This window comes from Pseudophryne corroboree, chromosome 2 (assembly GCF_028390025.1).
Source record: "Pseudophryne corroboree isolate aPseCor3 chromosome 2, aPseCor3.hap2, whole genome shotgun sequence".
NCBI lineage: Eukaryota > Metazoa > Chordata > Amphibia > Anura > Myobatrachidae > Pseudophryne > Pseudophryne corroboree.
This window is the reverse complement of record NC_086445.1, coordinates 307,186,954-307,201,459: the sequence shown is the minus strand read 5'-3', so window position 1 is coordinate 307,201,459 and position 14,506 is coordinate 307,186,954. Positions and strand designations below refer to the sequence as shown.

Here is a 14,506-nt window from a genome sequence, read left to right as displayed (position 1 = left end):
GACCCTCGTGTGTCCCCAGGGTTGGCCGAAGCTTCCCCCTGGGGACCGAAAACTGCATCTGGTCCTCCCCCCGTGGAGAGGACCTCAGCAACGTAGGAGAATGGGTGGCCCATAAGGGTCTCACCTAAACCCCAAAAACGAAAAACGTGGGCGTGACATACTAAACAAAAAAAAGTGCCGTGCTCAATCAATCAAATAAATAAATAAGCCCCAGCCAAAAGGCCGGGGAGGGGGATAAAAAATTGTCCTTGCCCTAGCCAAAAGGCCAGGGCAAAGGATAAAGTGCAACAGAAGTTGGGAGTGAGTAGTGCTAGTGCCGTTAAAGTGCAAGGCGCCTGCACCAGTGCAAATTAAGGCACCCCTGGGTCGCCCCAGGGGCACATATCACCTCGAGCTTCGAAGCCACTCCCAACCTCTTAGCCAGACCAAGTTTCATACCCGCTCGGCCAGGGTCAACCCCCAGTATGAGAGTGGATACTAGACCAGGCTGTTCCTAAGCAACGTAAGGGTGCCATAAGCCCCTACGAGGTAAGAATACTCAGCCTAGTTTTTCTCCACTCTCAACCAGAGGCCTTGCCACACCCCAGCCTGGTACTCCACAAGGTGTTTCTCCATTCCACATCTAGGAACCTCTCACGCTCCTAGTGTAAGAACAGATACTCCACCCTGTGTTTCCCTCGAACAGATACTACACTTGATCTTAGCCAAAAGGCCGAGAAGCGACAGGACATGTAACAACTGCCGACTGTGATCCTGTACGCAGGAATCTTGTCTCCGGCACCTCAGCTGCAGTGCCCATTCAGAGTGACCTCACACTTACTCATAGAGTGATATTTTCTGGATCTACGTCAATGCTGCTAATGTGTATGCAGTTGCGGGCAGTTGCAAAGTCTCGGGTGAGCGTCTCTATACAAACCCCAACGGCTGCTACATTATCATATTTCTACACATCTCCTGAGTCAAAGATCACATCTGAGGCAGCATTAATGTACTAGTATGAATCAGGCCCAATACATAGTACATCCCAAGCTTACTGCCTATGTGCCATACTTACCACAGGCCTGTACCTTACATCCATGCTGTATCGAAATACTGTTACATTCACCTAAGAAATAGCTAAAAATATACACTTATTTCACATAAGACTGTAAAAACTAGTATTCCCTTAATTAGACTTTCAGCCTTACAATATTGAAAGTAGTGGCTAGATTACACTTAAAATGTAAAAAAAAATCTTAGCCTATGCTAATTCACAAGCTACTAGTCTAGTCCTAATTGCACCTTCTGGATGCAGTATTTGGCATACATAAGTACTAATAAGAAATAAAGTACATTTATTGAGGCAACTAATGCATTGGAAATTACATTTATAGTTGTGTAAAAATATTTTCAGATTTTAAAGGTATACCATACACTATTTAGAATGTTTTGAGACTTAGGGGGATATTTAACAAAGCTTGGAGAGCAGTAAAGTGGAGAGAGATAAAGTACCAACCAATTTGCTCCTAACTCAGTTTTCAGACATAACCCGTAAAGTGACTGATTGGCTGGTTCTTTATCACACTCCACTTTATCTCTCACCAGGTCTTAGTACATAGACCCCATAACCTGTAAAGTAAGAGGAGCTGATTAACTAGTACTATAGCTCTCTTCAAGCATTGATAATTCTCCACCATAGGGTTTTCCATATAATGCCCCAAAATTATACAAATTTACATTAAATTATGACCTATTTATTTCTCCTTAATGAGTGTGGCATTCAGGCTCTAATTAAATGTTGGCAGAGCTTCTCACAGTGATATGAAGATGTAGCCACGCTTATATTTGCTTCGATGCAGCATGCTGCAACACGGATTGCTGCATGGCATGCCAGACTGCGACTATTCACAGCCGGCGAACACTCCATTAATTCCTAAAATTAGTTAAGTGATGGCTGGCTGTGAATAGTTTTAACCTGGCAGGCCATGGAGCATGCCATGATACAACATGCTATATCACAGTAAGATAAGTATGGTTACATCTGTAGGAGGGAATTTATGATTGTGTCTGTGTATATGACATTAGTAACAAATAGCAGCAATACTGTATTTCATTTGTTTATTATATTTGTTTTCAGAATATTGTGAATTATATTTGTTTGGGCATAAGGGTTTCCATTCTTGTCCATGAAAACAAGGCAATAGTAGGTATATGTGGTATTCTTTGGTCTTACAGTACTTTTTGACATTATCATCATATTCCTGTAAAACAATATTTAGGAACATTACCTGATAAGCCCCTGTTCCTTTACAGGTTCTGCGTTGCTGAACATTGTTTGGAAATAGTAGATGAACTGTCAATAGCTCAGCCATTACATTGTTAGATAATACATTAGCTCTACAGTCACCACCAGTGCTGCTAATTACGGACCCAGGATAACACAGTTTCTGCTTAATGGTGGGAAAAGTGAAAATACTGTTTCATTCAGAGACTCTTAAGGAAGTTGACTATAAGAAAACAAGTACTGGAAAATAATCTGTTTCAGTACTGTCTGGAAAAATGAAGAGATATTAATGCTTTTCTGTATAGGCGATTTGGATCCTGCTGGTCACCATTCCAATGTGGGGATCCCGGGGAGTATCATGCCAGTGGGGGAGGAAGTAGGGGCTCAGGTTCAATTCCCACTCTGTGGGTGTCATGTACACCCACAAGTGAGAATAGTCCCTGTTAGTGGGCATGCAGAATGTCGGGACTTGGAGCGCAGGTTGTAGGCGCCGGTGTTGTGACCGATAACTACATTCCAATAATGGCCATAGACTGGTGACAAAATACTAAGGCTAGATAGCTCAAAGGCAGAAAAGATATGGATAGTAAAGGAACTAACCTTCAAATTCAAAGATTATGAAATTTATCATATAAGTGTAGGCATTTGTGCTCTTTGGACACTGTTCTTTTCTTCTACCCATGGGCCGCAGTGTCCCATGGGGAGGGGAATTTGGGAAGAACTCTCGTTGCTTACATGCACCTGGAATCCATTCACTTATGTTCTGCTATACCAGTCTACAGAGAAGCTGTGGTCAGCCAAGCAACTCGGAAAATTCTGTGCAAGCCCCAACCTAAAGAGCAATGGGGCTTGATGCACAGTCATGCCCTCAACTGACGCATAATCGTGATGTGATGTAATGTGAGGTCAGGCCCCTTTTGTGCATACATCAAAGGTGCCTGTACTACATCCTGACTCCCTGTTTCCAGATGTTGGATGATATGGTATACTGTAGGTCATGTGGAAGTAGGCCTCAATTGTCAGCACCATCAGAAAATACAGAGATTACTGTACTGTATGTGATTTACAAAGTGTCCTAGAGGGAACAAAAAAGCAATGAAACTTGTTTCCTTATGTAACTGCTTAAGACAATTCATTTAAGTTTCAACTTGTACAAAAATTCTGATACTTGTATTATGTCCTGAGCATGTACAGCTGTGCACTGTTTTTGTGTCTTTATTGTTGTTTTTACTATTTAATGCTGTAAATGATATAAGACTTGGGGAAGAAAAAGAGCCCTGTTACTCGCACAGTACTTGAATGATTCTGAATAATCTGCATTAGTGTTGGCTACAGCCCACGCAGCTGCCATTACGGCCTGGCCATTATACTGAACCAGCAATACTAGTCTATCTGACATGAAGGTCACATTTAAGAACAGCGATGCCTTATTTTGGCTTTTAGCTCAAGAAGAGCAGACCAGGGTCTTCAGTGCCTATGACAAACGTTGCATGCTCCTCATCATTTAATTATTGGTCCCCACTATTTAATGGCAGGTCCTTTATTCTTCAGGTGCATAATACATTTCTAAATAAATATTATTGTAGTCATTTACACTTTTTAGAAGCATCAGAAACATCAATTATTCCACAGCCATGAAATTGCTATGTAATGGGTTCTCTCAATACCCATGGTTACCTCATAAGTGACAATTGATAGTATCACCATGATATGCTGTAAGTATACCTTGTGCTTTATTGCAAAAGGGAAACGGTCTGGCTATTTAACAGCTTATTGCCTTCAGAACATTGTACTGTCCTTAAAAAAAAAAATATGTGGGAGTAGCATAAATTCTTTTCTGTTCTATTACTGTTTTTGTAATAAAAACTTTCCTGACAGATTTATTTGGAATAATTGCCCATTTATCAGTTTTAAAAGGACAAGAAGAAAGAAGAAGTATTAGTGTTCTCTTGTTAAAATGAGAGCTACAGAAAAACATGAAAGACGTTTATTTATTAGAAATTCTCATAACTGCCATTTCATAGGCAAAACATATTTTTAATAAAGCATCTGGAAAAGCAATACTGACTTTATATTAGCAAAAACAAAAATATTCTTTTCCATAAATGAAATTATTTTTACATGACAGAAGCGGATGTAGTCACGATCCCAGAGGTCGGGATCCCAGCGGTCAGCATACCGACGCCGGGATCCGCTGACCACCGGGATCCCAGCCGCCAGAATGCCAGCAGGGGGCCAAGGGCTATTCCCATTTCTGGGTGCCCATGACACCCTAATAGTGGGAATAGAACCTGTGGAGAGTGTAGTGAGCCATCGAGCCCGCAGTGTGGCGAGCGCAGCAAGCCCGCAAGGGGTTTTGTTGCACTCGCCCACCTGCCGGCATTCTGGTGGCTGGGATCCCAGCGCTGGCATGCTGACCGCCGGGATCCCGAACCCAACAGAAGGATAGATGTGCTTGAACCACAGGTCACAATTTATACTAAGATGTTGAGATGAGATATCTTTGCTTACTCTACTTAAATTACTATTTAAAGGTAATCTTTTATGTTACTTGTAATTGTTCTAATGAACCTTAAACATTTTTATTTGTAGAATGATAAATTTGTAGGTAAAGTAATACTCATTTCATTTTAATAATAACTTCTATTAGTCAATATGAATTATTATTATTATTATTATTATTATTATTATTATTATTACAGGTTGAGTATCCTAGATCCAATTATTATGAAATATGGAATATTCCGAAATACGTAATTTTTTGAGTGAGGCTGAGATAGTGAAACAGTTGTTTTCTGATGGATCGATCAATTTGCCTAATTTAGATCTTATCGCAGCAGCAAATTTGTTAGCTAACAGGCAAAACCATGTGCAGTGCAGCGGGGGCAGATTAAACGTGCAGACTGAAATTTGGGTGGGGTGTGGTCAAATTGAAATCTAAATAGCAGTTTAAAAATAAAGCAGCCAGTATTTACCCTGTGCAGAATCAAAATAACCCCCTCTCTGCACATGTTACACCTGCCCCACCTGCAGTGCACATGGTTTTGCCCATTAGCTAACAAATTTGCTGCTGCAATCAGATCTGAATTAGACTCAATGTACACAAACTTTGTTTGATACACAAAGTTATTAAAAATATTGGCTAAAATGACCTTCAGGCTGTGTGTATAAGGTTTATATGAAACATAAATGCATTCTGTGCTTAGACTTGGTCCCATCGCCATGATATCTCATTATGGTATGCAATTACAGGTTGAGTATCCCATATCCAAATATTCCGAAATACGGAATATTCCGAAATACGGACTTTTTTGTGTAAGAGTGAGATAATGAAACCTTTGTTTTCTGATGGCTCAATGTACATAAACTTTGTTTAATACACAAAGTTATTAAAAATATTGTATTAAATGACCTTCAGGCTGTGTGTATAAGGTGTATGTGAAACATAAATGAATTGTGTGAATGTAGACACACTTTGTTTAATGCACAAAGTTATAAAAAATATTAGCTAAAATGACCTTCAGGCTGTGTGTATAAGGTGTATATGTAACATAAATGCATTCTGTGCTTATATTTAGGTCCCATCACCATGATATCTCATTATGGTATGCAATTATTCCAAAATACAGAAAAATCCGATATCCAAAATACCTCTGGTCCCAAGCATTTTGGATAAGGGATACTCAACCTGTATTCCAAAATATGGAAAAATCCAATATTCAAAATACTTCTGGTCACAAGCACTTTGAATATGGGATACTCAAACTGTATTATTATTATTATTATTATTATTATTCATAAGAATAAAAAATAATAGTATTACTGCTGTTTCAAATGTCCTGAAATAATATCTAAAATGACGCTTATGGGGCATTATAGCATTCATATCAAGCTTGCAGAAAGGAAACCACTAACTGTCACGGTATCTTTTTATTTTTTCTTGTAAATGTTCTACTTAATTCCGTTTCTGGGATGGCTTTAAATTAAACTGAAACCAGCATAGGATTTATCTGCAAAATCTGAAATCAGTACCAGGCAATGCCAAGATTGACTGACTACGTTGTAAAAGGGAGTGCTATAGATGATGGTATTCATGGAACATAATAAAACTACTCTGATTGGCTACTCTTGCGTGGACACCATGTGGGTTATAAATGAAATACACTGTATTTATAAAGTTCATTTATGCATTACTGTAATAAAATTATTGATACAATAAGGAAGTTCATTTACAACTCATGTGGTTTCTAAACGTAAGTAGCCAGGGGTGCCACAACATTTTTAGGTTGGGGGGCAAGATATCATTTCATATTGGTGCCCATAAATTGCTGAATGGCAGCCGGACTTACCCACCACGCCACCTAGCTGTTGACGGATAGATATTTATCCATATTTATATAGGTATCTCTATCTATCTGGAGGGACCAGCCTACAGTAAAGTGACACATACTTTTTGGACAATTGCTGTGTGCAGGGGGGGGGGGGCTGGAGGCAGGGGGAGATGGTCCGTGGGGAGGGAGGAGGTGGCGCAGAATTGTATCCATGCTTATACTGCCCATTGTAACCTTAGATGGCGGCTGCACTACACCCTTTGACCTAATAAATTGACTGGTGCCTCTCAAATGTTTTTTGTTTGGAGGGGGTAAGTTGAACCCTTGCCTCCCCTGTTCAGACACCTATGTTAGTAGCCAATCAGAGCAGTGTTCTGATTCTCAAGACATGTTGGCATGTTGCACATGCAATCTGCCTCTAGGGTCCGGGGGTCTAATGTGCCATTTACACAAAACTCTCTATTCCTTCCACATTGTTTTAGTCTGTGCATGTGGAATATTACAATAGTTGAACTAAGTCAAGCCCATGGAGAGGAATACTATCTGACTTACAGTTACTGATGTTAAAAAGGCTTATACATAAAGGCTCAATATTTTCAGACAGTTTATGCCTCACTAGTTACAGAACTCATTCTGAACATGTTTGGTGAAGCATAGACCTTCTCCAGATTATACAAACCTGGGTACGTACAGAGACTTTTCAGAATATCTTAATTTTCGTATCTAAAACACCTTGAAAGACAAAGTCTTTCAAATCTAGAATATGTTATCTTAAAGGCACTGACAATTATAAATCATAATAGTTATGCTGTTATAATGTACTGATGTTTGCAATGTAAAGAAAAAAGCTATAACAGAAATAGAATAAGCTATAATAAGCAATTCAATAGAAATCGGAAAACATCTTCTTTTGTCCAGAGCCCAGCTATAACCTGTAACATATATTATAGGTAGTTGGTATAATATTCATCCTCAATACCACTGTGACTGATTATGTTAGATGTGTATAGTCAGGTGCTCGGTAGAATTTATATTCTCTATGGCAGTGGAAAGTCAAAGGATAATTAATACTCTTTTACAACATAGAAATTACCATTATTAGCTGCCTGTGATTGTAAACAGCTTGCCTGTGGCAGTCTACTAGACCTTAGTTCACATTTATAGAGTTTATAGAAGTATAGTATAGACTAAAGGACCTTTTTTTCAAAATCCAATTCACCCTTCTGCATTATTTTGTTATATATTTTATACAGGTTGAGTATCCCATATCCACATATTCCGAAACACAGAATATTCCGAAATACGGACTTTTTTGAGTGAGACTGAGATAGTGAAATCTTTGTTTTCTGTGGCTCAATGTACTCAAATTTTGTTTAATACACAAAGTTATTAAAAAATTGTATTAAATGACCTTCAGGCTGTGTGTATAAGGTGTACATGAAACATAAATGAATTATGTGAATGTACACACACTTTGTTTAATACACAAAGTTATCAAACATATTGGCTAAAATTACCTTCAGGCTGCGTGTATAAGGTGTATATGAAACATAAATGCATTCTGTGCTTAGACTTAGGTCCCATCGCCATGATATCTCATTATGGTATGCAATTATTCCAAAATACGGAAACATCCGATATCCAAAATGCCTCTGGTCCCAAGCGTTTTGGATAAGGGATACTCAACCTGTATTGGCTATTGCCAGCATTGATACTGCAAATGTGTGCTTACCACTTTTTCAAAATAAAGAGTTAAAAAAAAAAGAAATATGATGAATAATTATTTTAAACGTATCAGCCTTGTTTTTCTTAAACCATCTAATGAGATCTTTTTTCCCCATATCTCTTTTTCTATTACAGATACAAGATAGTATATTTACATTTTGCTCATAAGTGTGTTGTAAGCAGTTCAAGTGGAGTTGTGATTGTCACCTCCTGGTTCTACTTTCTGCTGTCTATCTAGAACTACGTGTCTTTTGTGAGAATATTCTTCATGGCCTTAGTTAGTCCCATTACATTGCCACAACTTTACTATTGTCTGGTGGCAACTAGAAAACTGAAAACAGTAAAGCTTGGTGCAGACTGAAGCGATGGGCATTTGTTCGGACATCAGAATGAAGGCCCATCAGTGGGGATTGTCAGTACACACTGGTACGATGGTAATGAAGAACAGTACAAACTTGTTCCATCCTTCATTAGCATAAACAATGATGCTAGCGACGGATGCCAGGTTTGACGTGCAGCACATCAAACCTAGAGTCCATCACTAGTGACCGTGGGAGTGTGCAATCCTGGGTACACACTGAGCGATGTAAGCGATATGTTGTTCCAAAGTGGCATTTTAGAACGACATTGCTCCAGTGTGTACCCAGCTTAATCCATAATCAAATCAGGAAGTGGGTTTAGTGTTCCATGTAGACTCGTATTATCATGTTCATGCAGTGTTTTATGTCTGTACTTTGTTCTATAGATAACGTACAAGGTATTTGAGGATAGGTTTAAAGATGAAACAGGACATCATGTAAAGACCAGTACTGACGGGAGAGATGTGTGCTAAGCGATCTTAACACAGACCGCTCAGCACACATCTCTCCCCCCGCTCAGCACAGCGTGACGTGTGCTGAGGGAGGGGGGGACACGGGGGGCGGGGGGGGCGCATGCAGGCTCAAAGGAGGCTGCACACAGCGCATGCAGGCTCAATCTAGTACCGGCAATAGAGATGCGCGGGGCCGCGCATTGCTATCGCTGGGGGGCATACGTACGACAGATCCGTGCTTAAAATCTAAGCAATCGAGTCAGATTGCTTAGATTTTAAACACGGATCTCTCCTTAAGATCTAACACCCAATCAAAATAATAAACCAGTGACACACAATAGCAACTTCAAATACATAAAAAGAAGACAAAACAGCCCGCAAGACAAGCAACATACTGTATGAGAATATTTTTAGAGCAAGTAGTAAATGCTTTTTAATATACCTGCCTAAAAAGGCTTTAGCTGAGACAAGCTTTGATTCAATAGAATAATCCAGAATGCATGCATGTGTGGAGAACATAACAAACCTGCTCTAGGGACCTGTGGCAAAATTAACATGTCTCTGTTAATCCTCTGTGGATTCAGTTTGCTCCACAGCTAAACCTGAGGAGACTGTAAGCATTTGACACAGGTGAGAAAGCACATACTACTTATCCAGAAACCCTGTAAATCCCTCTCATAAATCCAACTTGATCCATAAACATCTGTTTGTCATGGCGCTAATATAATTGAAATTTTATATGCAGAGGTTGGAAAATGAATACAACTGCAAATCTAGCCGAATATTTCTATACACCAGAATTGATTTTGTTCTAATTTTTTAACTAAAATTATTACTGTACTGAATGAAACACAACATAGCTATGAAAGCAAGTCCCTGGGAATAAAGACTATTATAATGAAACATGTATGGAGGGATGTTTATTGGATTAATGACTGTGATTAATCAAGGATGCTCTGCACGTTGTTTTGTTACAGAAGCTAAGCCATTTTATGAATGTGCATAAAAGATGCTCTGGAGTTATGAGAAAAGGACAATGTGAGCCTTTCTCTAACCCCCTGATGTTTTGCCCAAAGCATGTTTAATCCCCATGGAAGCATTCAATGGAGAAAATGAAATTATCTATGGCTAGGGACTGGTATGATAAAGTGAATGAGCAAACTGACACTTCAAATCAAATAAGTGCGAGTTTCATAGTTAGAAAAACTCATGCTGCAGACTCACTGAATTAACTTTGAGGCTTTGCTGGCAAAGTCAAATGTTGCTTGGCATGAGATTCTATTAACATTAGAAAGGAGAGTGAGTAGATAATGGAGGCAAGAGGGAGCCAACTGAGGTAAACAACACTCACATCTAATATGGATTATAAACAGAAGTGCAGACTTTTGTTGGTAAACTATTTGATGATTTGTGTATAATTATTTAATGATACAATATTTGATCATTTTAGCACTTATATATAATTTAGTGAGACAATTGTTTTGCTGGGTGCAGTTATTCACTGAAGCAGATGTAAACAATGAATCACTGTTTCTCTAACCTAGAGAAGTTAAACACAGACCCTTTATGGATTTGTCTTATCTACAGTTGGGTGCAATTAAGCAGCAACATATCAGATCAGATCTGGATATTAACCCTGGTTTCCCCAGTACATCTTTCAATCAAACATTATAGTGAGGTAAGGGAAGATACAGAAAGGGAACATACACAACAATATTTCTTCTTTTAAACTGTAATATTATAATGATCTGTAAATAATTTAATTCTGTATTATCTGTTTATATCATCTCATATGTATCATACATTGGGTTAATTTACATGTATTTTATGAGCCTTTTCCCAGATCTGTATTAAAAAAATAATAATGGTTCTATCACAAAAATGAAGAAATATTTAATGTGGTGTTTGCGTCATATACGACTATGCCAAGAGGGTCTCCAAAATGAGCATCAAAATCATATAAACCCCTTTACAGCAGATGCCAGCTATGCAATGTCTGTCATACTAAAACACTCCTTAACAATGTTAACATTCTAAAGTTAGAATACAGAATTCATACTTGCCTTCTCCTGGAATGGCCGGGAGGCCCCTGAAACTTAGGTGCAGCTCCCAGCCGAGCTTTTAAAGCTCCTGTTCCTGCAGCACATCTGCCCAGCACTGCCCACTTCCCCAAAAAAGTGGGCGGTCTGCATGGCCGATGATGTGATTTTTCGCATTATTGTAGCCATGCCCCCTCTTTACAATGCCAGTAATCTCAGCATTGTATAGTGAGGGCACAAAGAGGTAATCGTACTGTCACACCCCCATCTGCCCCCCCTTCCCCTTGCTGACATGGCTACCCCCCAGGAAATATGTGATAAGTGACATTTAAATAGTCATAAAGTTATTGAAAACACGTGATGGCAAAAAAGGGTACGGGAGATCAGCTACAAACCGTCCAGCATTGCAATCATGCAGTGACCTCAAATATGCAATGGAGGAGTACTCTGTCAGCTATGTCTATAAAAATGGTTTTCATCTACTTCAAATCGTGCCCAGCAGGGTGAAGTTCCTGATCTCCCAGACGGGTGGTAACAACCAAGCACTTACTCTAAAGTAGTCAGAGACTTCATAGCAGTAAATATCCCTGAAAAATATAATTTATTCTTTATTGTAGCAATATGTGGTAATAAGCATGTTAATTTTAGTGGGCTTATTGGATTTTTTTAACTACTTCTTTGTTGAGAATTTTCTCACCCTGCTGCTGGGGTAATCTTTTCACATTTGCATTCGTCACATTCCAATATCAATATCAGATTTTCTTTACTTATTCTATCAGATCAATCTATAAGATCTATAATGAATTGTGATAGCTCACAACCAGTGGTGGCTCCAGGAGCGGGGCTGCAGCGCAGTTCAATATTCAAATAGGGGAGCCTGAGTCAGTTTGGGATGGCAGTTGGTGGCAGGTGGTGTGGCTCCCCTATTTGAAATTTAGACTGTGCTGCAGCCCCACCTCTGGTGCCGCCCTGCTTGCGAAAGTGGTTCCCAAACTCATCCTCGAGGCACCCTAACAGTCCAGATTTTAAGGTATATCCATGGCTGAGAATAGATGGTTAAATCAAATTGACTGAGGTAATAATTATGCATGCTTATCCTTAACGTGTTAGAGTGCCTTGAGTATATAGTTTCGGGAGACTCTGGTTTACACTACGACTTTACTTCCTGGTTAGGATCTGGCTATGAAACTTTTCATGAGCAGAAAGAAGAACTTGCATTTACTCAGAGAAGGATCACAAGTTCCCACACCAGCCAAGCTTCTCCAATAGGGAACTGCATGCTAATGCCATATGCAGATGGTGTTATCCACTGCAGGCAAGTTCCAAAAAGCAAAGCTTTTGGTGCTTGTCATCCCCAGAAAAAACTGTGGGTGAGGTTGATGTAAGCGCTATTCACAAAGCTGTAAATATATCTCGCTTTACAGCTTTAAGCATCAGAGTGAATCTTAATTTAGTCTAAAACATTCATTTTATTGTTTTATAGTTAGAAATGATAAAAAGACCCCTTTTGAGAGAAATGTTTAAAAGAAAATCCGGTATTTAGGCATATACTGTATGTAGGAAAGCATGTATACTGTTTGCCACACTTGTAAAATGTGGATGACACATCCATTCTATCTCTGATCACAATGAATTATAGTGATCAATTAAATAAGACAAATATCTTAAAAAGCAGGGTGCACCAATATGAAACAAGTTACATGCAACTCAATAAAAAGCTTAACAGCTAGCTTATCACCATATGGAGGATTTTTAATTGCAGTATAATGAAAGACACAGAAAGCAATTAGTATTCCTAGACATTATAAAGAAACAAAAGAATTAAGCAGTTCAGCAATTTTCAGTTGGCTTTTCATTTAATTTTTTTTTTAAATACATTCTAAAAATTGGAAGTACTGTTTCAGTGTCTATAAATATGTTATATACGTACACTTTATTGTTCTACGGCAGTTCTTGTACAGAGATATACTGTATATCAGATGAGATCTGTCAGCTCTTTCATTCTGAGGGGTACATTTACTAAAGCTTCTAAAAATGAAAAGAGGTGATGTTGCCAATAGCAACCAATCAGATTATGTCTATCATTTTTAGGATGCAACAGAGAAATGATAGACAGAATCTGATTGGTTGCTATGGGTAACATCACCACTTTTAATTTTGAGAAGCTTTAGTAATTTTACGCGTACCTGTTAATTTCCTTGGAGTAACCAAATTTAACAATGAAGCAAATAATGACCCAGATTATTATAGGTTTTCAAGTAAAAAAATATATATTACATGACTCTTCCAAGATGGACAGTAAGCTGGCTTTTATAGTGTTCTTCAGAAAATCAGGGGTTCTTCATGATTTTTTTTTTTTTTTACCATTTACAGAGATCCAGGGCAGGACAGTTTCTATACAATATATAACACAGTAAGAAGAGCCAAAATTTGTCCCCTTCTCACCCCAGATATTTTCCAATACAGGTTGAGTATCCCATATCCAAATATTCCGAAATACGGAATATACCGAAATACGGACTTTTTTGAGTTAGAGTGAGATAGTGAAACTTTTGTTTTTTGATGGCTCAATGTACACAAAATTTTGTTTAATACACATAGTTATTAAAAATATTGTATTAAATGACCTTCAGGCTGTGTGTATAAGGTGTATATGAAACATAAATGAATTGTGTGAATGCAGACACACTTTGTTTAATGCACAAAGTTATAAAAAATATTGGCTAAAATTACCTACAGGCTGTGTGTATAAGGTGTATATAAAACATAAATGCATTCTGTGCTTAGACTTAGGTCCCATCTCCATAATATCTCATTATGGTATGCAATTATTCAAAAATACGGAAAAATCCGATATTCAAAATACCTCCGGTCCCAAGCATTTTGGATAAGGGATACTCAACCTGTATACAGTATTGGTCTTTTTTTTTAAATGTAGTGTAGATAAAAATAATTGAATGTAAAAAATAAACTACCTTAATTATAAAAGTAATGATCTCTCACCAATGGAGCACCAGACTCCTTCATCTTCTTAGCTCACCAGCTCCGATGACTCTCTCCAACTGTTCTCCTCTGGCCCCATAGGTCACTGCTTGATCACACCCTGGTGACTCTTCAACTAGCAGTTATTGTTCCAGCGGTTAGCCAAAATATTTTACAAGCAATGGGGCTCATTCCGAGTTGTTCGCTCATTGACGATTTTCGCAACGGAGCGATTAAGGCAAAAATGTGCATGTGCATGGTACGCAGCGCACATGCGCTAAGTATTTTAGCATAAAACTTAGTAGATTTACTCACGTCCGAACGAAGAATTTTCATTGTTAAAGTGATCGGAGTG

General features: G+C 38.5%; 1 pseudogene; it reads right to left on the bottom strand.

Moving 5' to 3' along the window:
- Nucleotides 1-600: 600 nt before the first annotated feature.
- LOC135052873 (U2 spliceosomal RNA) lies at nt 601-724 on the bottom strand (annotated as a pseudogene).
- Between the last annotated feature and the right edge of the window lie 13,782 nt (nt 725-14,506).